General features: G+C 41.2%; 1 protein-coding gene across 1 annotated transcript in view; it reads right to left on the reverse strand.

The window, feature by feature from the left end:
* KCNH8 (potassium voltage-gated channel subfamily H member 8) overlaps positions 1-25,318 on the reverse strand; it is a 394,139-nt gene that overhangs the window by 209,826 nt on the left and 158,995 nt on the right. The window lies entirely within an intron of this gene.

Genomic DNA, 25,318 nt, shown 5'->3' on the forward strand with positions numbered 1-25,318 from the left:
AAAAAAAGAAAAAAATGTTGGAAATGTAAAGTTAGAATTCCCCCTGTTGAGGTGTAATAAAAAACAAAAGATGAAAAAGAAAACCAACCCCCGCCGTAACTCATTAGATTTCCACAATGACAATATATGCTTGTCAGCAAGTGTGATGGTTACAAATGTCCCATTCTCATTTCCATGTCTTTAGAATTGTACTTTTCCTATCACATAGTCATCGCTTGATGCATTCTTTAATGGACATAAAATCCATTAAGGACAAGGATCAAACATTGTTTTTGGAAATGTCTGTGATTCCTCCCAGCCACCCCTATTCAGATATATGCAACTGTCAATTATATAAGCAAATTCAGGTCTCACTTATAATGTAGCAAGTTAAGAGTATCTCCACTGAAGTCAGTGGAATTACCTTGGATTGATGCTGGAGTAAAGGAGAGCAGAGTTTGCCCCATATTCTACAAAATGTCAAGAATAACAGTACCACCACAATTGAGAAAAGGAATTGTGGGAGTATAGAAAGAATCTGTTTGTCAAGCAAGTCTAATTAAAATCAATGCAGAATGTACAGTTGAGAATGTACAATTAGCACAGTCAGAAATTAATAGCCAAAAGCTGCGCATCTTGAAGTCTGCCCAGGAGAAGTTAGGAAGCCTTGATATCTACTGAACTGATGTGAAGCATAATATGCAGAATGAGACCATTAATGAGGCAATGTGGAGGGAGCCAACCTCCCCCATCCTCTTACTGAAGAATGTTACATTTATCTCATGCAACAGAGCCAACCAAAAAGGAGTGTATTTATATTTCAGTTAAAAAAACCCAGAAAGCTGTTGCACCCACTGAATAGCCAGGTAATTATACCTCTGTACCCCATATCCATCCTTGCCCTTTTGCCTTTGTGGCATGTTCACATATCAGTTATGGCCACCATTTAGACTCCAAACTTATGGATTATTAAGCAGATCTGAACAAAGTTACATATGAGTAATGTAACTAAGTAAAATGTTTGTAGGACCAGGTGACTGGATTGTAAACTGTTCAATTGCATTATCCTGACATTTAAGGGAGATGAGCAGCTGTACAAACATCAATAGGAGCTCCTGGTAGTCAGCACCTCTGAAAGTCAGACCATATGTGTTTCCTAATGTGAACCTAAGATTTGGTAGCAAACCTTTGTTGTCAGAGTTCAAATCCCATTCTGGTCACAGTTTCATCCATTCCTTAGTGAACACTTTTTCACATAAAATAATCCACAACATAATTTAGCCCAAATGGCAGTCTCTTCTCAGCAAAGCCAAGGTTATAACAGTGAGATATGTTGCAAGGCAAGACTGATGCATATGAACTTTTGAACACACCAACAGCACCACTAACCTCAGTGTTCATCTTCACATGTAGTTCTTTTTCCTTGTCATCACTAAGGCTTTGTCTACACTAGCACTTCTCTCGATAAAACTTCTGTCAGTCGGGGGTGTGGAAAAACACACCCCTGACCAACATAAGTTTCACCGACAAAAGCAGCGGTTTGGAGGGCCGCTCATTGGGGGTGGTTTAATTATGCTGACATAGGCATAATCTCCCGTCGGCATAGAGCGGCTGCACAGGAGACCTTACCGCGGCGCAGTTACAGTGGCACAGCTGTACCGCTGCAAGCCCTGTAGCGTAGACACAGCCAAAGGCTCCGATTCAGCAAAATACATAAACACATTTCATTTTAAGCATTCATTTAAGTCTGTTTTACTTCATTTCACTGAAACACTCAGCATGTGATTAAGTGCTTTGCTAAACAGGGATGCACTTTAGCATGTGCTTCAGTACTTTGCTGAATCGGGGCCCAACTGCTGCTCTAGTGTGAGAGCACTTGTGATTTCTGTGGAATTTTTTCAAAACTTATTTTAGGTTTGTTCTACTCTTTTTCTTTGCAGAATCTTCATCCCTCTCCAATTCTAGCATCTTTTTCAGTGCTTCAATATCAGAGTCAGGCTCTATAGCTGATGTGGCAGTTAGAATTACAAAGTTTGAATGTTTGTGTAGCTTTCCCACGGCACTTGACTCCAGTCAGAGCCTGATGATTCCATTATTTGTTAGAGACTGTATCAGTAGGAGTACAAGCAACAGAAGTCCCAGTGATCACTAGGAGGAGGGAAAAGGAATATAGAACACATTTGGGAAAAATACTACAGAAATGAGACAGAAAATTCCCATCCTAGAGTAGAAGTTAGTGATGACAATGAAAAGGATCTGCTTGTGAAAAAAGAAGAGCTAAGTTAATGAGGCTGTTGGTCCATTTAAACCATCACTTGAAACATATATACTGGATGAGGGAAGTTTCTGAAATCTCCTTTTTCTCCCCGTGAACTTGCATATGCAACCACTGAAGGAGTCAATCCTGATTTCCTTCTCAGCTTCCTTGTTCACTGATTGTGTTTTTGAAATCTCTGTATATTTTTTTAATGAAGTATTGCAACTCCTGATCATTTCCTATTGTACCAGGTCTGCAAATCACTCCTTAGAACAAAGGAATTTGCTTCATAATTTTTAAAATACAGAGTTGGTTACTACCCAGTTTTCAAAAAATTACAAAAAATGCACAGAAAACTTCCTTTCTACATAGCCAGTTTGGAATAAAAAGCAGCATAATAAAGTACTCCTTTTATTTTTATCCTGTGTTTAAAATTGAAAGGATTTCTCATCTCCCCACGTACTGTGACAGATTAATGGTCCAAAAAAAGCTCCATTTTGGGGCTGAAAATCTGTTCAGATGCCCCTTCCTGTGTGATAAAAAACCTAAAAAATAGCACTTAGAAAGGCTGTTTTCCAGTTTAGTTTTCACTCCACCTCTTCACCTGTGACAGAAGCAATCATTCATTTTTCATCTCTTCATGCTGCCCTCTACACTGTTTCTTTTATACATGGTCATCTACAGAATCACATGTATTAAGATTGAAAATTATGTCACAAGAAACATAAGATTTGGTAAGAATGGTAAATCTTAATATTAGGCCTATGGCACTGCCTGCTAATAAACTGCCAAATATAAAGTAAAGGCATGATCCTGCATCCTTTCTGCCAAAGTTGACAGTGGAAAAAGTGTATGCCAGATCAAGCCCCAAATGTCTTCCACATTTGTTACTCCCACTGAAAGTTAATGGCTTTTGGGTGCCTAAATTCCCTTTTGTACCTTTGAAAATCTCCCCCTTATTCATAAATCAGAAGACAGATTCATTGGCATGCTCCAGTGGCTTTGTGCTGCTCTCGCAATGTAAAAGACCCATAAGCTCAGCTTATATGGCTGACTGAGCCATACATTGCATCATCAGAGTAGGGCAAAGCAGTGGATATGGTACAGAACACTATTTGTTTATAATATTCTTATTCCCTAAATGAAGTGTGATTCTTAAAAATCTGAACTATAAAATGAAATGTTTATTCATCTAGTGAGAGATAAAAGTTATACCACTGATTCAATATTGACCTTACGTGGTGGTTACAGCCATAATGTCTCTTTATAACACTCCTTTCACTTCCTCTGCTAATTAAACATTATCCACCAACTGGATGTGTTACTTAGAAATCCCTGAAGTTTCCCGAACAAGAACCTTCTCTTCTCACTAGGATCCCCCAGAGTCCCTTGCATGGCATCATGTTCCTGGTCTACTCATGGATAATTATTACAGAAGCTGTCATGCGTATGTGTGTGTGTGTGTGTACACATGCGCATATGTGTGAGAGAAGATTAATACCCAGCCTTTGTACAGTATTTTTCATTCATAGTACACAGAAAAATCCTGAAGATTTATGTTTGATGTAAATAATCACATGAGCGGCATTTCAATATACAATAGTAGTCTAGACACACACTTCAACCAAATAAACTCATAAGAGGATGCTTTAGAGACCGAAAGAAGAACCCTTATTTATATAGAACAAAATGCAGGGTGGAGTACAAAAAGGAACAAACAGAGGACCCATTCAGTGTGTGCACACGTGTACCTGCAGCCCTGACAAGTGCCAGAGAAATCTAAAAGCATAGGTAAATAATACTAATTATCTTAAAAATAACCATACTTGCCTATATCAAGTATATTCCAATGATTATTTAATCATTTTTTATTTAGGTCACATACTGTGTCACATTGATGTAGCAGCCACAAAGTCAGAAAGCAGAAAAACAGGAAGTGCATACAACCATCCCTTTTAATCACTAGGAAAATGATTTATTTCACAAATTAGAAATGACAGTGGGAGCAGAGGGAGAAGATACATAAAATTTTTAGGGTCTAATCCTACAAACATTTAAATGATTAGGTAAGTTACTCTTGGGAGTAACCCCACTGTCTTCAGCAGAATCACTTATGTGAGTAAACTTACTCAAGTGCGTAAGTGCCTACAGCACAGGGCCCATAAAAAGAAGTTATGCAACTCTTTTTAGTCAATGGGCCACTTTATCATAAGTAGGGCCCTACCAAATTCATGGTCCATTTTGGTCAATTTCAGAGTCATAGGATATAAAAAATCATAAATTTCATGATTTCAGCTACTTAAATCTGAAATTTTACAGTGTTGTAATTGTAGGAGTCCTGACCCAAAAAGGAGTTGGGGGGGTCACAAGGTTATTGAGGGGGGTTGTGGTACTCCTACCCTTACTTTTGCGCTGCTGCTGGCAGCGGCACTGCAGGCAGAGCTGGACAGCTGGAGAGCAGCAGCTGCGGGCCGGGAGCCCAGCTCTGAAGGCAGAGCCACCGCCAGCAGCAGCGCAGAAGGAAGGATGGTATGTTATGCTATTGTCACCTTTACTTCTGCACTTCTGCCTGCAGAGCTGGGCCCTCAGTCAGCAGCTGCCATCTCCGGCTGCCCAGCTCTGAAGGCAGCTGCGCAGAACTAAGGGTGGCATGGTATGATATTGCCATCCTTACTTCTGTGCTGTTGCTGGCGGGATGCTGCCTTCAGAGCTGGGTGCCCGGTTAACAGCTACTGCTGTCCGGGTACTTGGCTCTGAAGGCAGTGCAGCACTAAGGGTGGCAATACCGCAACCCCCTTAAAATAACCTTGTGACCCCCCTGTAATTCCCTATTGGGTCAGGACCTCCAATTTGAGAAACACTGGTCTCCTCCATGAAATCTGTATAGTATAGGGTTAAAGCACCCAAAAGACCAGATTTCACTGGGCGGAGACCAGATTTCACGGTCCAGGACACGTTTTTCATGGCCATGAATTTGGTATGGCCCTAATCAGAAGGAAAAACCTTATGGACTCTACCACAATGGGCAACACCTCAGTCCTCCATTTCTTGGGTTTGAAAGTGTCTAATTCGGCAGACCACAAGGAAGAGCTCTGACGACAAGTGATGGACTACAGCTGGACAATTATTGGCTTACAATGGCTATTCAACCTGCAAAGCCCATTTGCTGGCAAACCCCTATTTTAAACTATCGTATATCAATGGCCAAGTCTGGTGTCAATGACACGGGACTTTTTTTTTCAGCCTTTGTGAGTGTGAGCAAGCAGGGAGAAGGAATAAATAGGGTTTTGTGGTTTGGCACTCATCCCTACGGCCAGGCACAGCTGCAGCATAGGACTGCTGCCTCCTAGTACACTATGTAGTGCAAACCAGTTTAAAAAGTTATAATACCAGTGGAACAGGTTGGCAGCAGGGAGGAGAGATGTTTTATCCTCCTAAAGTGTGGTAGTATGTGCACACTCCCTCAAACTCTGGGGAGCTCCTGGGTTGGTGCAGCTCTGACGTGGGCCTGTGTCTTAAAACCATGACGTAAAAATCTTAAATGAATCGAGCTATACCACAGAATCTCAATGGCCACAAATTCTGTGCTTGAACAATAAGAGTACAGCAGAAGGAATATACTATCGACCCCCTGACCAGGATGGTGAAACGCTCAGAGAGATTAGAGAGGCTACAAAGGCAGAAAATGCAATAATAATGGGGGGGATTTCAACTATCCTCATATTGACTGGGTATATGTGGCCTCAGGGAGGGATGCAGAGATAACATTTCTAGACACCATCAAGACTGCTTCTTGGAGCAGCTTGTCTTGGACTCCACAAGGCGAGAAGCAATTCTTGACTTAGTTCTTAGTGGAGCACAGGATCTGGCCCAAGACGTGAATATAGCTGAACTGCTCAGCAATAGCAACCATAATATAATTAAATTTAACATCCTTGTAGGAGGAAAAGACAAAGAAACTTAAAAAGGGGGAACTACACAAAAATAAGGAAGTTAGTTAAACAGATTAAAAGGAACAGTCACAAGAGTGAAAAGTTTGCAAATTGCATGGAAACTTTAAAAAAAAACCATAACAGAGGCTCAAACTAAATGTATACCCAAATAATAGATAGCAAAAGAACCAAAAAATACCACCATGGTTAAACAGCAGAGTAAAAGAAGCAGTTAGAGACAAAAAGACATCATTTCAAATAAAATAATAAAAAGCTACATCTGAAGCAGTGAGCTTTCCAAACAGTCATTGGGGCCACTGTACAATCAAGGTGCTAACGAAATACTAAAGGAAGATAAAGGCCATTGTGGAGAAGCTAAATGAATTCTTTGTATTGGTCTTCACTGTAGAGGATAAGAGGGAGATCCCCATACTTGAGCCATTATTTTTAGGTGAGATATCTGAAGCATTGCCCCAGATGCAGGTATCTACAGCGGAGGTTTGGAACAAATTGATAAACTAAAGAAGAAGTTGTCATCAGGACCAGATGATATTCACTCAAGAGTTCTGAAGGAACTCACATAAGACATTGCAGAATAACTAACTAGTATGTAACCTGTCTCTTAAAACAGCCTCTGTACCAGATGACTGAAGGCAGCTAACGTAACACCTATTTTTAAAAAAGGCTCCAAAGGAAATCTCGGCAATTACAGGCCAGTAAGCCTAACTTAAGTACCTGCCAAACTGGTTAAAACTATACCAAAAACAGAATAATCAGACTCTCAGATGAACACGATTTGTTTGAAAAAGTCAACATGGCTTTTGTAAGGGAAATCGTGCCTCACCAATCTATTACAATTCTTTAAGGGAGTCAACAAACACGTGGACAAGGACAATCCAGTTGACAGTGTACTTGGACTTTAAGAAAGCTTTTGACAAGGTCCCACAGAAAAGTCTTTTAAGCAAAGTAAGCGGGGCTAAGAGGGAAGGTCCTCTCATGGATCAGTAACTGGTTAAAACATAGGAAACAAAGGATAGGAATAAATTATCAGTTTTCACAAAAGAGAGAGGTAAATGAAAGGATCTCCCAGGGAAATATACTGGGACCACTGCTGTTCAACATATTCATAAATGATCTGGAAAAAGGAGTGAACAGTGAGGTGGCAAAATTTGCAGATGATACAAAATTACTCAAAATAGTTAGAATACTCAAAATTACTCAAAATACTCAAACTCTCTGTGCTGCCTCCTGACTGCCAGAGCCTTTCCCTATGACAGGGAGACAGCAGGAAACTATGCGGCTAAAAACTGCCGTGCAGACTTGGAAGACCCTGATTGGGCATGGAAAGAGCCATGTAGGGTATATACCCTAATGTTCAGGCATATAGGGAACTCTACCCTCCTAAGGAGTACCTCAATGTCTACAACGTTATTTATACCCATGCCAGTGGGGCACGTAGCTTGAGTACTCTACTCACCGCCATAAGTGTAGACCTACTCTTAGAGATACCATAGAGCAAGAACCAAATGAGTTAACTGAAATACTTCTTTTGGCTCCCCTTTGTAAATTCACTTATTAATCACAATGCAATGGGGCATTATGATTTTGCTTGCCTGCATCACTGATGCCTAATGGAGAGAGAAACAGACAGGAGAAAAAAAACATGATTTAAAAATGGCAATAGTGCCTGCTTTCCTAACTATATGTACTTTTAAGCAATTTTTCCTGATAGAAGCTAGTTCAAGTTTTGCATGAATAATGCATGCAATCATTAATGAATTAGGACCTGGGAGTGCGGAGCATTTGTCTTACCATTTTCATGTTCGCCACTTTATGAATTTCTGTTCTTTTATTATTCTCTTGGGGCATCAAATAGCTTAATAGGTTAGTTTAACTGAGGTTCTTTTTATTTTAAAAAATCTATACAGTAAAGTTAGTTAGCCAAAATACAAGGCAATTTTCCAGTAGTCAAATAATAGCTAAGCAAAGACTGTCTAAAGGACAAATTCTGCCATTGGATGCATGAGTAAGATTCCCAATAAAGTAAATGAGAGCTGGGTGGGTCAGACTGGGCCCTTTGTTCCATGGTTGAGGAGAATCCCATAGTGTAGAACTAATGTCGTTCTGCTCAAGGAGTGGCTGGATGTGTGGATTGTGTGTGGCATCTTCTATTATGTGATAGGGAAGTCCCGCAAACCCCTCAATGCTAACCCAAAGAGGGTGGGAAGGAATAGGGAATAAACACACCAATGGGAGGGTGGGTACAGGACCTAGGGTTCCATATCTGGATGGATCCTTCCATCACCACCAAAAAACAGTGAGAGGGACATGCAAGTGGCCCACATAGGCTCTCTAGTGCTTTATGACTGAGGCCTGGTCTACACTACAGGGTTAGGTCGAATTTAGCAGTGTTAGGTCAATTTAAAAATGACTGCGTCACACAACCAACCTAGTTCTGTCAACCTAAATCTCTTAAAATCGACTTCTGTACTCCTCCCTAATGAGGGGAGTAGCGCTAAAATTGACCTTGCTGGGTCGAATTTGGGGTAGTGCAGACGCAAATCAATGGTATTGGCCTCCAGCAGCTATCCCAGAGTACTACATTGTGACCAATCTGGACAGCTCTTTGAACTCCGATGCACTAGCCAGGTACACAGGAAAAGCCCCGGGAACTTTTGAATTTCATTTCTTGTTTGGTCAGTGTAGCGAACTCAGCAGCAATGGTGACCATGTAGTCCCCCCAGAATTGTAGAGCGAAAAAAACCATGACGATATGTTTTGCAAGCTCATGCAGTCCTCCCGCACTGATAGGGCACAGCTTAATTCATGGAGGCATTCAGTGGCAGAGGCCAGGAAAGAATTAAGTGAGCGTGAAGAATGGAGGGAGGACGTGATGCTGAGGCTAATGGGGGAGCAAATGGACATGATGAAGTGTCTGTTGGAGCTGCAGGAAAGCCAACAAGAGCACAGACCCCCTCTGCATCCACTGTATGACTGCCTACCCTCCTCCCTATGTTCCATAGCCTCCTCACCCAGACACCCAAGAACGTGGCGGGAGGTGGTGGGGAGGCTCCGGGCACTCAGCCACTCCACTCCAGAGGATGGCCCAAGCAACAGAAGGCTGTCATTCAAACAGTTTGATTTTTAGTGTGACTAAAATAAACAATGTGGCCTTGTCTTTCCTTCCTCCCCCACCCCACCTGGACTATCTTGTCCGTTAACTCACTTTTTTTTTTAAAATTAATAAAGAAAGAATGCACGGTTTCAAAACAATAGTTACTTTATTTCAAAGGGGGAGGGTGGCTGACTTACTGGGAATTAAAATCAACAAAGGGGGTGGGTTTCCAGCTAGGAGGAACACATACAACTGTCACGCTGAAGCCTGGCCAGCCATGAAACTGGTTTTCAAAGCCTCTCTGATGCGCAGCGCACCTTGTTGTGCTCTTCTGGACACTCTGCTGTCTGGCTGTTCAAAATCGGATGCCAGGCGATTTGCCTCAACCTCTCACACCATCATAAACATCTCCTCCTTACTCTCACAGATATTATGGAGCACACAGCAAGCAGGAATAACAATGGGAATGTTGGTTGCGCTGAGGTCTGACCTAGTCAGCATACAGCGCCAGCGAGCTTTTAAATGTCCAAAGGCGCATTCTACCACCATTCTGCACTTGCCCAGCCTATAGTTGAACTGCTCCTTACTGCTGTCCAGGCTTCATGAGCCATGGGAGCAAGGGGTAGGCTGGGGTAGGTGCGACCGCACAGTGCTACTGGCTGGGAGAGAAGCCTGAGGCAGAAGCCTCCAGCTCGCATGATATTCCAGGCAGGACTGAATCTCCAAGAGATGAAACTTAAAGAAGAGAATGACCTTGAGCCTCTGGCTCCCATTCGGTGCTCTAAGAGGAGAATAGCCATGTTTGTCCAGGCACCCTGATCAACCTCACAGAGGTCTGCCAGGAGCACCCAGGACACTTTTGACAGCTATCAGTCCTACTCCACCGTCTGCCACAAAGGCAAGGAGCTGCTGCTGTGTAGCAATGCAGTACTGCATCTGCCAGCAACACCCAGGAGACATACAGTGACGGTGAGCTGAGTGGGCTCCATGCTTGCCATGGTATGGCATCTGCACGGGTAACCCAGGAAAAAAGATTGTCTGCTGTTGCTTTCACGGAGGAAGGAAGGGAAGGGGGCCTGATGACATTTACCCAAAACCACCCATGACAACGTTTCTGCCCCATCAGGTATTGGGAGCTTAACTCAGAGTTCCAATGGACAGCGGAGAGTGCGGGAACTGTGGGATAGCTACCTACAGTGCACCACTCTGTAAGTTAACGCTCGCCACAGTAGTGAGGATGCACTTCACCAACTTAATGTGCTTAGTGTGGACATACACAATCAACTGTATAAAACTGGTTTCTAAAAATCGACTTCTATAAAATTGACCTACTTTTGTAGTGTAGACATACCCACAGATAGGATGGAGAACAATTCTGCACATGTGCATTTGTCTAGTGCCTGCCCCAGTTATTCAGGCCAAATGCTGGGATGTAGATGTTAGCCTGTCAAATGCCAGCTATATGTTAATTCATAAAAAATTCTTCATGAGCTACACAAATTGAAGATGTATATTCCCGTTTCCCTTACACTTATCCAGGCCAATTTATTTGTCAAAAGTCCTCTCCCAACTTTTCATCTGGATTGTTGTTTCTTAACAGCTTTTTCAATCAAAATTGTATATATCTTACAAATTTAACTTTTTGTTCCAGCTTTGTCCTGGGTCAATTGTTCAAAGATGGTTAAAATTTTAGAGAGAGCTACTTTGTATCCCAATTTCACAATAAAATGTTTGACTTGTAAATACTGAAACTACAGAATCTTTATACAAAATTTACATTACTATATATCTCTTGGTATGATTTCACATCAGGACCCAGGAACAGCTGTCCAAATAATCTTAGCCCTTATTCAGAACCAATAGTCATTTTGATATTTCCTAGGGATACATTTCCAGTTATTATTGAACGTGTTTCTTTTTACCCCAACAATTACTAGCAATAGCGATATCTGGGCTTCACTCTTGTTCGAGTTTTACCCGGTGTGTGAATAATCTATTGATAACCCAATTGATCACGTCTTTTAATTGTGATGCATAATAATAAGCCAAATTAAGGAAAGCTAGCCGACCCCAATTTCCACGCTTATACAGAACTTTAAAACTCACCCTTTGTCTTTTATGTTTCCATATGAATGCTAATAGAACATCCTGCCACATTTTTAATGTCATGTCAGGGACAGAAACAGGGATGCACTGAAACAAAAACAACAACTTTGGGAGGACATTCATCTTTACTGAGGCCAAGAAGTTTCCTCTGAGTCCTATTATTTTACTGCACATTACCCTTCAATCTGCCTGTACATTTTTTTTTTTTTTTACAATTTTCCACAATATTTATTCCTACCTATTTCAAAGATTCATTTGCACGTTTAAATGTATGTAGCTGACAACACTTTGCTTTGACCCTTTCAGGAATATTAATGCCTAAAGTTCAGATTTATCATAGTTTATTTTCAAGCCTGATACCTGCCCAAATTCCAAAGTCAATTGTTCTAGAAGTTTTAATGAGGCTTCTGGATCCTGCAAGTATTACAAGACATTGTCAGTATAGAAAGCTATTTTGTGTTCTAATATAGAAGACATTTCAATGTCTTTTACCAAGGGGTTGTTTCTCACATTTAATGCAAATAACTCCATTGCCAAAGCAAATAGGAGGACTAACAGGCAACTATCCTACTCTTAGACAAATTAAAAGGAGGGGATTGATGACCATTAACCAAAGCAGACAGTTGAGGATGAGCGAAAAGGGCTGATATGCCCCTAGAAAACTGATTTTTAAAACCTAACCAAATTCTGTCTGAGGTACTCCCACTCAAGGCAGTCGAAGGCTCTTTCAGTATCCAAAGCAAGCAGTATAAAGGAAGAATTGCTAGAATTAGCACTATAGACTATATTCAGAGTTCTATGGATATTGTCAGATAGATGCCTGCCAGCAACAAATCCAGATTTGTCAGGGTGAACATATTTGAGCAAGACGACACTCAATCTGTCTGCTAGCACTTAGCATAAATTTTAGAATCAACATTAAATAAATAGGTCTGTATGATGTGCAATTAGTAAGATATTTTCCTTCTTTAGGAATGACCACAATTTTTGCCTCTTTCCATGAATCTGGAATCTCATACCCCTGAAATATACCATTAAAAAAATCAGTTAAAATAGGAACAAACACTTGCATTAGAGCTCTATAATACTTTCCAGATAACCCATTTGGACCTGGAGCTTTACTGGATTTTAAATTACAACTTCAACTTCCTCTGAGGAAACTGGCCTATCATCACCCTCTGAGAACTGAGGTAATTTCAGGGGTGAAAGTAAAATTGAGCTCTTACCGGGGCGGGGCTCTGGTGGAAGGGGCAGGGTTAGGGGTCAGCAACCCCCAACCAGCCCATCTGCACCACCTGGCCTGTGCTGCTGGGGCTCTGGCAGCGATTTAAAGGGCCTGGGGCTCCAGCTGTCGCTGCCCCTTTTACGCCCCTTAACCCCCATTGGCGGCCCTGCAGGTAGGGACCCGGAAGAGCTGCCGACGGGGGACGCACAAGGGGCAGCGACGTTAAAGCGGCATACCACAACGTTAAAGCAGGGTCCTTAAAGTGCTGCCCCAGCAGTTTAAAGTCGGCAGTAAGGGCCAGTACAAGTGGCCACTTTTTACCAGTATGCCATTCTGGCCTGTACCGCCTTACTTTCACCCCTGGGTATTTTCACACTTCTCAAATATCTATTTATAAGTTCAGGATTTGGATGGTTCAAAGCATACAAAATATGGAGAAAGTTAGCAAATGTTTCAGAAATCTGAAGCGACTTACTATATGGAGCGACTTACTAAATCTCCCTTTTTATTTCTAATCAGAGGGATGGCTGATTTTCCTGTTTCTTTTTTTAACTTTATGGCTAAAAGCCTATCGGGCTTATTGCACTTTTCATACTATTTTTTACATCTAAGTGTCTGCACATCTTACCTGTTTTTAAATAGGTTAATCTTCCCTCTCATCTATTTTCTTATACACTTTTAGATCCTGTAGATCAATGTCTACCTTTCCAAACACAAAGTTAGTTAAACAACTCTTTCCTTCAAGAGCTCTCATCTTTTTCATGTACAATGCTTTATTTATAAAGAGATTCCTCCTTACCACCTTTCCAGCATCTCAGAAAACACTTATGGATCCCTTCCTTCATTTTCTTCTGTATATTTCTGAAAAAATTTCTTCCAGGTCTTGAATTCTAAGGGAGTCATATAACAAAGCTCTATTCAACTGCCAGGCCCTTTGTTTTTCCACTGAGTATGAATCTTTTATTCTGACCTATGCAGAGGCATGATCAGACCAAGTTATAATTCAGATTATCTTTTTTAGACCAAATTAGCCATGGTCATAGAAACAAAAATCATGTCAATCTGAAATAAGATCCACGAGTAGCAGATTAACATGTATAGTCCCTGACATCTAGATTCATCTCCCACCAGACATCAACCACATCCTCATTTTCTACATGATGCACCAAATTTACACTTCCTCCTCCTAAATGCCCTCTGTGTATATTGCATTGATTCAAAATAGGATTAAACACCTTATTAAAAATCACCCTAAGAATAATATTCCCTTCCCTAAAATCTCCTGAATCCCCAAAAAACTGATAAAAAAATAAGATTCTCCTTGATTGGGAGCATATACACTAGCTAAGGTGAAAAATTTACCTTTCAAAAATATCCTTTAATTAAAATATATCTGCCCTCTGTATCTATGAATTTTGCTGAAACAATAAAAAGGAAGTGTTTAGCAAACAGTATTGCCATCCCTCTTCTATTAGATTGCCCTGGAGAGAGATATGGCAGCTGTGTCCAAGAAGCACTGAGATATTTATCATCATTTTCCTTCAAGTGTTTCCTGTACCTAGATTAGACTAGGAAAATCATAGAATCATAGAATATCAGGGTTGGAAGGGACCCCTGAAGGTCATCTAGTCCAACCCCCTGCTCAAAGCAGGACCAATTCCCAGTTAAATCATCCCAGCCAGGGCTTTGTCAAGCCTGACCTTAAAAACCTCTAAGGAAGGAGATTCTACCACCTCCCTAGGTAACGCATTCCAGTGTTTCACCACCCTCTTAGTGAAAAAGTTTTTCCTAATATCCAATCTAAACCTCCCCCACTGCAACTTGAGACCATTACTCCTCGTTCTGTCATCTGCTACCATTGAGAACAGTCTAGAGCCATCCTCTTTGGAACCCCCTTTCAGGTAGTTGAAAGCAGCTATCAAATCCCCCCTCATTCTTCTCTTCTGCAGGCTAAACAATCCCAGCTCCCTCAGCCTCTCCTCATAAGTCATGTGTTCCAGACCCCTAATCATTTTTGTTGCCCTTCGCTGGACTCTCTCCAATTTATCCACATCCTTCTTGTAGTGTGGGGCCCAAAACTGGACACAGTACTCCAGATGAGGCCTCACCAATGTCGAATAGAGGGGAACGATCACGTCCCTCGATCTGCTCGCTATGCCCCTACTTATACATCCCAAAATGCCATTGGCCTTCTTGGCAACAAGGGCACACTGCTGACTCATATCCAGCTTCTCGTCCACTGTCACCCCTAGGTCCTTTTCCGCAGAACTGCTGCCTAGCCATTCGGTCCCTAGTCTGTAGCGGTGCATTGGATTCTTCCATCCTAAGTGCAGGACCCTGCACTTATCCTTATTGAACCTCATCAGATTTCTTTTGGCCCAATCTTCCAATTGGTCTAGGTCCTTCTGTATCCTATCCCTCCCCTCCAGCGTATCTACCACTCCTCCCAGTTTAGTATCATCCGCAAATTTGCTGAGAGTGCAGTCCACACCATCCTCCAGATCATTTATGAAGATATTGAACAAAACCGGCCCCAGGACCGACCCCTGGGGCACTCCACTTGACACCGGCTGCCAACTAGACATGGAGCCATTGATCACTACCCATTGAGCCCGACAATCTAGCCAGCTTTCTACCCACCTTATAGTGCATTCATCCAGCCCATACTTCCTTAACTTGCTGACAAGAATACTGTGGGAGACCGTGTCAAAAGCTTTGCTAAAGTCAAGAAACAATACATCCACTGCTTTCCCTTCATCCACAGAACCAGTAATCTCATCATAAAAGGCTATTAGATTAGTCAGGCATGACCTTCCCTTGGTGAATCCATGCTGGCTGTTCCTGATCACTTTCCTCTCATGCAAGTGCTTCAGGATTGATTCTTTGAGGACCTGCTCCATGATTTTTCCAGGGACTGAGGTGAGGCTGACTGGCCTGTAGTTCCCAGGATCCTCCTTCTTCCCTTTTTTAAAGATTGGCACTACATTAGCCTTTTTCCAGTCATCCGGGACTTCCCCGGTTCGCCACGAGTTTTCAAAGATAATGGCCAATGGCTCTGCAATCACAGCCGCCAATTCCTTCAGCACTCTCGGATGCAACTCGCCCGGCCCCATGGACTTGTGCACGTCCAGCTTTTCTAAATAGTCCCGAACCACCTCTATCTCCACAGAGGGCTGGCCATCTTTTCCCCATTTTGTGATGCCCAGCGCAGCAGTCTGGGAGCTGACCTTGTTAGTGAAAACAGAGGCAAAAAAAGCATTGAGTACATTAGATTTTTCCACATCCTCTGTCACTAGGTTGCCTCCCTCATTCAGTAAGGGGCCCACATTTTCCTTAGCTTTCTTCTTGTTGCCAACATACCTGAAGAAACCCTTCTTGTTACTCTTGACATCTCTTGCTAGCTGCAGCTCCAGGTGCGATTTGGCCCTCCTGATATCATTCCTACATGCCCAAGCAATATTTTTATACTCTTCCCTGGTCATATGTCCAACCTTACACTTCTTGTAAGCTTCTTTTTTATGTTTAAGATCCACTAGGATTTCACCATTAAGCCAAGCTGGTCGCCTGCCATATTTACTATTCTTTCGACTCATTGGGATGGTTTGTCCCTCAACAGGGATTCCTTGAAATACAGCCAGCTCTCCTGGACTCCTTTCCCCTTCAAGCCATCCGTTCCCTGAGGGAGTCGAAGTCTGCTTTCCTGAAGTCCAGGGTCCGTATCCTGCTGCTTACCTTTCTGCCCTGCGTCAGGATCCTGAACTCAACCAACTCATGGTCACTGCCTCCCAGATTCCCATCCACTTTTGCTTCCCCCACTAATTCTACCCGGTTTGTGAGCAGCAGGTCAAGAAAAGCGCCCCCCCCTAGTTGGCTCCTCTAGCACTTGCGCCAGGAAATTGTCCCCTACGCTTTCCAAAAACTTCCTGGATTGTCTATGCAACGCTGTATTGCTCTCCCAGCAGATATCAGGAAAATTAAAGTCACCCATGAGAATCAGGGCATGCGATCTAGTAGCTTCCGTGAACTGCCGGAAGAAAGCCTCATCTACCTCATCCCCCTGGTCCGGTGGTCTATAGCAGACTCCCACCACTACATCACTCTTGTTGCACACACTTCTAAACTTAATCCAGAGACACTCAGGTTTTTCTACAGTTTCAGTTCACTGAAATCCTTTTTCAGTGAACACAGTATCCTTTTCTTTTTTGTTGGATTGTTCATCCCTTAACATTACCAGTCATGACATTAATAAACTCACCCATGAGGACTAAGTCTGCTCTCACCCAGTATATTACCCATCGTTAAAAATAGTCAGACAGCTTCTTTCCACCCCCACCAGAAAGTTGTCAGGTCTCCATTACATTTGCACCTCCTCTTTAAATAAGACATTTAAGATACAGCTCACATCACACACAGAGTAATCTTAAAACTCCCACATATGTTGCTTTTCCTTTCTTTAACACCTATATTGTTGTATCCTGATCCTGAGTCTCACTTACCATAGATTTTTAAATTCTGAGCCCTGACTTTTAAATTAATAAACAATATTAAAACATAATATTTAACATCTGTTTTTGTTCTCTTATCCTCTCACTCCCCATACATTCCACCATTGTCACGTGTCCCTTTTAGCCTAGGCTCCCCTTAATTTCTTCATGGGCATGTTCGTTCTCTGCTGCAGGGGGGGGGTTTCTTCTTTCTTTTTATATCTATATAATCACACTTTAAGAATCAAGCCTTGTCTAATCTCAAACTAGCTTTAGAACATCCAGCAATATTAAAATATACCATCTTTAAATTCATTTATTGTTAAAATTTTCCACCATAGGTGAAACTTCTCCAATTTTGTGCCTAATACCTACACCACAGGAGCGATCATTTTTGAAAAGGTAACAGGCTTTTTTGGGTGGTGGTGGGGGGAGAGAATGGTTTAGCTCTCCAGAAAGTAAATTTGCTTTGTACTGATTGTCGTCCCTCCAGGACAGGGAAAGAGAAGGGCTTTGCTTCACGTTTAGCAGCTGTCAAGTTCCTTTCCCACTCTGAACCCTAGGGTACAGATGTGGGGACCTGCATGGAAGACCTCCTAAGCTTATTCTTAGGTAAAACGCTGCCACCACCAAAGTGTTACACAAAGAACAGGGGAAGTGCCCACTTGGAAACGTCTCTCCCCCCCCCAGCACTACACCCCCTTTCCTCGGGAAGACTTGATAAAAATCCTCACCAATTTGCATAGGTGAACACAGACCCAAACCCTTGGATCTTAAGAACAATGAAAAAGCAATCAGATTCTTAAAAAAGAATTTTAATTAAAGAAAAAGTAAAAGAATCACCTCTGTAAGATCAGGATGGTAAATACCCCACAGGGTAATCAGATTCAAAACATAGAGAATCCCTCTAGGCAAAACCTTAAGTTTACAAAAAGACACAAAAACAGAAATATACATTTCATTCAGCACAACTTATTTTATCAACCATTTAAACAAAATAGAATCTAACGCATATCTAACTAGATTGCTTACTGACTTTTTACAGGAGTTCTGACCTGCATTCCTGCTCTGGTCCTGGCAAGAGCATCACACAGTCAGAGAGAAACCTTTGTCTCCCCCCGTTCCCAGCTTTGAAAGCATCTCGTCTCCTCATTGGTCATTTTGGTCAGGTGCCAGCGAGGTGATCTTAGCTTCTTAACCCTTTACAGGTGAAAAGGTTTTTCCTCTGGCCAGGAGGAATGTAAAGGTATTTACCCTTCCCTGTATATTTATGACAGCAGTGATACACACTTCACTGCATCATTCACCAGACCATCCTGTGGGGTAAGTTGTCTGGGGACTTAAAAAAACAATGGGTATTGTAATGAGATTAGTGAAGTACTTAGACTCTACCTCTAGCTTGCAACATGGTCTTTTAAAGCTCTTTTACAAGATGTTTCAGCCAAATACAGTGACTTGTTGAAGCACAATGCTCGCTGGTTAAGTAGGGGGCACATGTTAGAGAGGTTTAGTATGCTTCAAAAAGAAATGCTAGAATTTCTTTCAAACCACAAGACCAGCAAGACTTGCGAGTTCCTGGAATTTATCTTATAGGTAGCTTCTCTGAGTGATATTACTGGTCACTTGAATTCCTTAATTGCAGCTGCAAGACTGTTCAAGCAGAGTTGAGGATCTGTTTGAAAAAGTATGCGTCTTTCAGAGGAATCTTGAAATCTTTCAAACAGACTTAACAGGAATAATGTAACACTTTCCCACATTGCATGTTGTTGCTTCAGATGAAACTTTGATAAAAATCTATGCAAGAATTCCTAAACATTCTGATCAAAACTTTTAAAACGTGATTTGAGAATTTTAGAATTCCAAGGATTTGCTTTTGTTTGCGAAACATTTGTTGTTTCTACCAATGGCCCTTGCCCTTCTGAAGCAAAGAATATTCTTGACTCAGTTAATGAAGGTGTCTTTCAATTAGAAATTGTAAGGCTCCAGAGCTCAGATGTCTTGAAGGCAAAATTCAGAGATGTGGAACACTGATTTCTGGACTCAATATGCTGACCAGTTTCAGAATAGCCATAATATAGCCATTTATCTTTTAATGATGTTTAGATCAACATACGTCTGTAAAACTGGGTTTTCTACCATGAACGTTATAAAAAACCAAAACTCCAATCATCTGACAGATGAGCATCTTCAGTGCATGTGTCATGCCCTGACCTTCTGCAAACCACTCTTCACAAAGCTTGCCAGAGATTCTGAGTGTTACCTCTCCCATTAGAGATTGCCACAAACACAAGGTAATAACGTTGATTTATAAACTTTGTTAAAAGATAGAAGTACTAATACTTATGTTGCAATCAAGGTCTTTATTTATTGGTAGCTGAAGATTTGGGTTTGGATTTTTTTTGGTCAGCCTTCTGTGCAAATGGCCCGCCTCTTGTCATAAAATTTTGAAATTGGCCCATGGATAGATCTAATTGTGTAACACTGATATAAATCATAACAATAAACTATGCTATACCCATAAGTATACTGTATCCACACAGAGTAAATCATCTGGATGCTATACATCTCAGCTTCCATTTAACTAGATCCCTTTATCATTATAACCTAATGATTATATTCATTATTTCTTGTAGTATCTTAGCCTATACACTCATCTTGTTCTTCTGGATCTGGACTGTTTCTTCTGCTCTCATGTCTGTCCATGTTGTTGTGATTATGCATCTTTTTGAGATGTTCAGGCTCCCTGAGATCTCATGGATACCTAGTGTGGTCACTTTAGATATGCTATTACCAGCAGGAGAGTGGGTTTGTGTGGGGGGGAGGGGGGAGAAAACCTGGATTTGTGCTGGAAATGGCCCAACTTGATTATCATACACATTGTAAGGAGAGTAATCACTTTAGATAAGCCAGTACCAGCAGGAGAGTGGGGTGGGGGGAGGTATTTTTTCATGCTTTGTGTGTATATAAAAAGATCTTCTACACTTTCCACAGTATGCATCCGATGAAGTGAGCTGTAGCTCACGAAAGCTTATGCTCAAAGAAATTGGTTAGTCTCTAAGGTGCCACAAGTACTCCTTTTCTTTTAATGATTTCTTGGTGACCTGTAGGACTGATGCCTATGATCTCATTCAAATTATTCTTGAATGGATTTGCCTATTCCCAGGTCTATAAGTACCAGCTTCCCTTCTTCTGTATCTCAGACAGACGCACCTCTGTCATTACATTTAAATCACAGTCTAAATGGGAACCCCATTTGTATTTTATACTGTTTTCTCTAGGAATAGAGGTCACCTGGCATTGCTCTCTTTGCTTGCTAAGGATTGAGGTTGCCGGATTTAGGAAAAATTGTATAGGGTGGTTAAAAATCATCAGTGTTTCACCTCTCTTCCTCATTGCCCTCCGTATTTTATTCTTGTCTTGATAGCAGTGCAGATAGACAATCACACCCATTGGTCCAGAGCTTTCTGGGGGCTTGGAGAAAAGGGATCTGTGAACCCTCTCTGTATGAATGAGATCTTTATTGCCCAGTCTTAGTGTGTCATGGAAAATATCGTCCAATGTGTCCAGCAGATTTCTTCCTTCAGTTTCCTCCAGAATACCTTTAAAGCTTCCATTATTCATATGTTCTCTATATTCCACATCCTCCAGATTTAATTCTTTTTCTCCCCAATTATTTGGATTAGGTCATCTAGATTAGTAATGCTCATTTAATTCTGTTTCCACATCTGATTTTTCCCATTAATCCTTTTATATTTTTAATGAAAGCCTGGAACTCTTCCCCCATCTCCTATTAATCTTTCTGATTTCTACGAGCATGTCATTCAAGTCAGTCTTAACGATGGGTGCTTCTCCATCAGCTTCCATACTTTGCTGGAGTGGGAGTTACTCTCTTTCATGGCCAGGGGAACAGATTTTTGTATTGGAGGATTTATTTCCTTTTTCAGACATCTAAATCTTTTCTCCTTGCTTGTTGTGCCTTTCTAAAGATGGCGGCTACCATACTCCTTTGTTTGTCTGACCTTTCCAAAATGGCAGCTGTTATACTTCCTCCCCCAGATACAATAGAAAAAAACCTCACCCACACCTCATTTCACTCACCCACTGTCTCTTTGCAGGATAACGAGGGTCCTGTTCAACATCTCCATGCTAGAAGAGTAATTTTTTGCAGGGAGAACACGTAACTTGATAGTGGAGGAGCACCTGACCGCCCCATGCATCGCCTCTGCTGCCCAACCACCAGCCCTTTGCATGCTCCCCTCTTTGCTGCCTCCTTCCCCAGCTCCTCTCCTCACTTTACCCCTTCACCCCCCGCCCCAACTCTGCTGCTCCTCCATAAACCCTGGTGGGGAACATCCCCCCCCCCAGGCTGTGTGGAGAACCAACCCCTGGCGGGAACACTCAGCACACCTGCAGGCTGGCTGGTGGGCTCCTTCCTCCCTCACTGCCTCTGGCTGGGCTGGTGCCCCAAGAAAGCCCAAGATCTTTCTGCACAGGGCATTGCCCAGGAGGAGCCTAGTCCTGAGTGTGCCATAGCCACCAGGAGCCTGGCACAGCACCAGCACAGGAGAGCAAAAAATGGTGGAAGGAAAGACAGTAAGGAAGGTACAGAATAGTCAGCCATATTTTATATTAAGATTCCATTTATAAAATGTTTTATAAAGGGCTAGTATAATGTTCATTGTAACATGAATAGAAGATTTATATTTGGTTATCAGATCATCAGTAGAAGGTACTATGTTTATAAGCCATGATAATAAGCAAAATACTGGCCTGTTGGGTGTTACAGCAATTGATTAACCATTCACTAAAACACCTATTAATCCTTTAAGGGCAATTAGTCTTCCCCCCTAGTATAAATATTGATAAACCCTCAATTTTCATTGAAAGGGAAAGAAGGCTGTAGTGCAGAATATATTTATGTAATACAAATCTTTTTTGCATAGGAATATCCCATATTTTATCAAAAATAAACGACATCGTGACCATTGGAGAGCATACCTGCTGCTTAATTATAGCCACCATCGTTGAAACATGTCATATATTTTATACATATGCACATTAAAGAAGGAGAAAACTGATGTGATCCTGCTTGTGCGTGAATGACAGAAGAGAGATAGTATCACTATGGACGTGCTGCAGGGCTCTCGGGGGACGCCATTCTGATAGTCTCTGAGCGTGTATTACGATCTTTCTATCGAACTCAGCCAAGTCATTACAGAACTATTGACATGACGGTGAATCCAAAAAAGATTTACCTACCCTATAACCTCTTTTTACTGTATCTTATAAAAATACTTAAATAAGAAGCTAAATTCTCTCTCACACATGGCACATTCAAACTGCAATAAGGATTTATTTTTTAATTGGACTAATTTTGCACCCAAAATTGATTGCTTATTTTGTCATTCCAAATTGTGTCTGAGTAGCATGTAGCTAGAGGCTCAGAGCAGGCAGGGGAAAGCAGCAGCAGAATCTATTGCTGCTGGTAGTACTTGGAAAAGGAAAAAGTTCATATACACTTTGGTAGAGGAGATGCAGCGTCTCTATGGACATTTTGTAGTGTTATTTTGTGACCCTTTTTGCTCCAGTATTAGAAAAAACCCACACAAAATGCCAACAGGGGAAAATAAAACCTCTCATAGATATATAGATAGATAAAGATGATACAGATTAGGGCTGTCAAGATATTTTAAAAATTAATCACATGATTAATCACACTGTTAAACAATAATAGAAGATCATTTAAATATTTTTGGATATTTTCTACATTTTCTCACATTTTACAAATATTTGCACTGTAAAAAACAAAAGAAATAGTATTTTTAATTCACCTAATACAGGTACTATGGTGCAATCACTATCATGAAAGTTGAACTTACAAAAGGTAGAATTATGTACAAAAATAACTGCATTCAAAAATAAAACAATATAAAACTTTAGAGCCTATAAGCCCACTCAGTCCTACTTCTTGTTCAGCCAATCGCTCAGAGGAGCTCAAATGTTTACATTTGCAGGAGATAATGTTGCCCACTTCTTGTTCACAATGTCACCTAAAAGTGAGAACAGGTGTTCTCATGACACCATTGTAGCCAGTGTCGCAAGATATTTACATGTCTGATGCGCTAAAGATTCATATGTCCCTTCATGCTACAACCACCATTCTAGAGGACATGCATCCATGATGATGATGGGTTCTGCTAGATAACAATCCAAAGCAGTGTGGGCTGATACATGTTCATTTTCATAATCTGAGTCAGATGCCACCAGCAGAAGGTTGATTTTCTTTTTAGTGGTTCAGGTTCTGTAGTTTCCACATCAGAGTGTTGCTCTTTTAAGACTTCTGAAAGCATGCTGCACACCTCATCCCTCTCAGATTTTGGAAGGCACTTCAGATTCTTAAATCTTCAGTCGAGTGCTGTTGCTATCTTTAGAAATCTCATATTGGTACCGTCTTTGCATTTTGTCAAATCCACAGCTAAAGTGTTCTTAAAATGAAGATGTGTTGAGTCATCATCAAAGACTACTAATACATGAAACGTATGGCAGAATGTAGGTAAAATAGAGCCGGAGACATACAATTCTACCTCAAGGAGTTCAGTCACAAATTTAATTAACGCATTTCTGTATACAAGCATCATCAGCATGGAAGTATGTCCTCTGGAATGGTGGCCGAAGCATGAAGGGGCATACGAATGTCTAGCATATCTGGCAGGTAAATACCTTGCGATGCCAGCTACACAAGTCCCGTGTGAACGCCTGTTCTCACTTTCTGGTGACATTGTAAATAAGAAGTGGGCAGCATCATCTCCTGTAAATGTAAACAACCTTGTTTGTTTTAGCTATTGGCTGAAGGAAAAGTAAGACTGAGTGGACTTGTAGGCTCTAAAGTTCTGCATTGTTTTGTTTTGAGTGCAGTTATGAAATAAAAAAAAATCTACATTTGTAAGTTGCACTTTCCCAATAAAGAGATTGCACTACAGTACTTGTATGTGGTGAATTGAAAAATACTGTTTCTTTTGTCTGTCATTTTTACTATGCAAATATTTGTAATAAAAATAATGTAAAGTAAGCACTGCACACTTTTGTATTCTGTGCTGTAACAGAAATCAATACATTTGAAAATATAGAAAAGCATCCAAAATATTTAATAAATGTCAATCTGTATTCTATTAACAGTGCAATTAAAACTGCGATTAATCGTGATTAAATTTTTTTAATCGCGATTCATTTTTGAGTTAATCACGTGTTAATGACGATTAATCAACAGCTCTCATATAGATATATATAAAACCCATTAAGTTGACAGTATCGCTTAAATTGCTTGTAAAACCAAAGTTGAGATCCAGGATAAGAATCAGTTTTGGAAAATAGATTGATTTTAAATTATTGCGCCTTCCTGACGTTTTTTCTCAGGCTGTACTTTGAAAAGGTACACAATCTTCCATAATGAGGTAAGCTGTTCTGACTTCAAGATAATATCAAACGCAAGCTGCACAGAAGTGTTTTGTTTGGGAAGCTGTATGTTACCATTTACACTGTGTTTAGTGAGGTACCTCACTGTGGGCCAAATTCTGCTCTCAGTTATGTTGTCATGAATTTGGAGCAAGGACATTTACTTAAGTGAACTTAGTCTTGGCATGAGCTGTTACAGACCAGAATCTGGCCTAAATTTACAGCTAGTTTACCACTTATGTTTTGGTCTGTTTGTTATGTGACCTTTCTTTTCTGAGACTATTTGTATATCCTTCAGTGAACTCCCGTCCCTGTGAGATGGTAAAGTCTTTTATTTGGTATTTATCCATAGGTCATGAGCAAAAGGAGGCAGTTTCAAGGAAAAAGAAAAGGAGTACTTGTGGCACCTTAGAGACTAACCAATTTATTAGAGCATAAGCTTTCGTGAGCTACAGCTCACTTCATCAGATGCATATCGTGGAAACTGCAGCAGACTTTATATATACACAGAGAATATGAACCAATACCTCCTCCCACCCCACTGTCCTGCTGGTAATAGCTTATCTAAAGTGATCATCAGGTGGGCCATTTCCAGCACAAATCCAGGTTTTCTCACCCTCCACCCCCCCACACAAATTCACTCTCCTGCTGGTGATAGCCCATCCAAAGTGACAACTCTTTACACAATGTGCATGACAATCAAGTTGGGCTATTTCCTGCACAAATCCAGGTTCTCTCACATCCCCCCAACCCCCATACACACACAAA

Source organism: Lepidochelys kempii, chromosome 2, assembly GCF_965140285.1.
Source record: "Lepidochelys kempii isolate rLepKem1 chromosome 2, rLepKem1.hap1, whole genome shotgun sequence".
In the NCBI taxonomy this organism is placed as follows: domain Eukaryota; kingdom Metazoa; phylum Chordata; order Testudines; family Cheloniidae; genus Lepidochelys; species Lepidochelys kempii.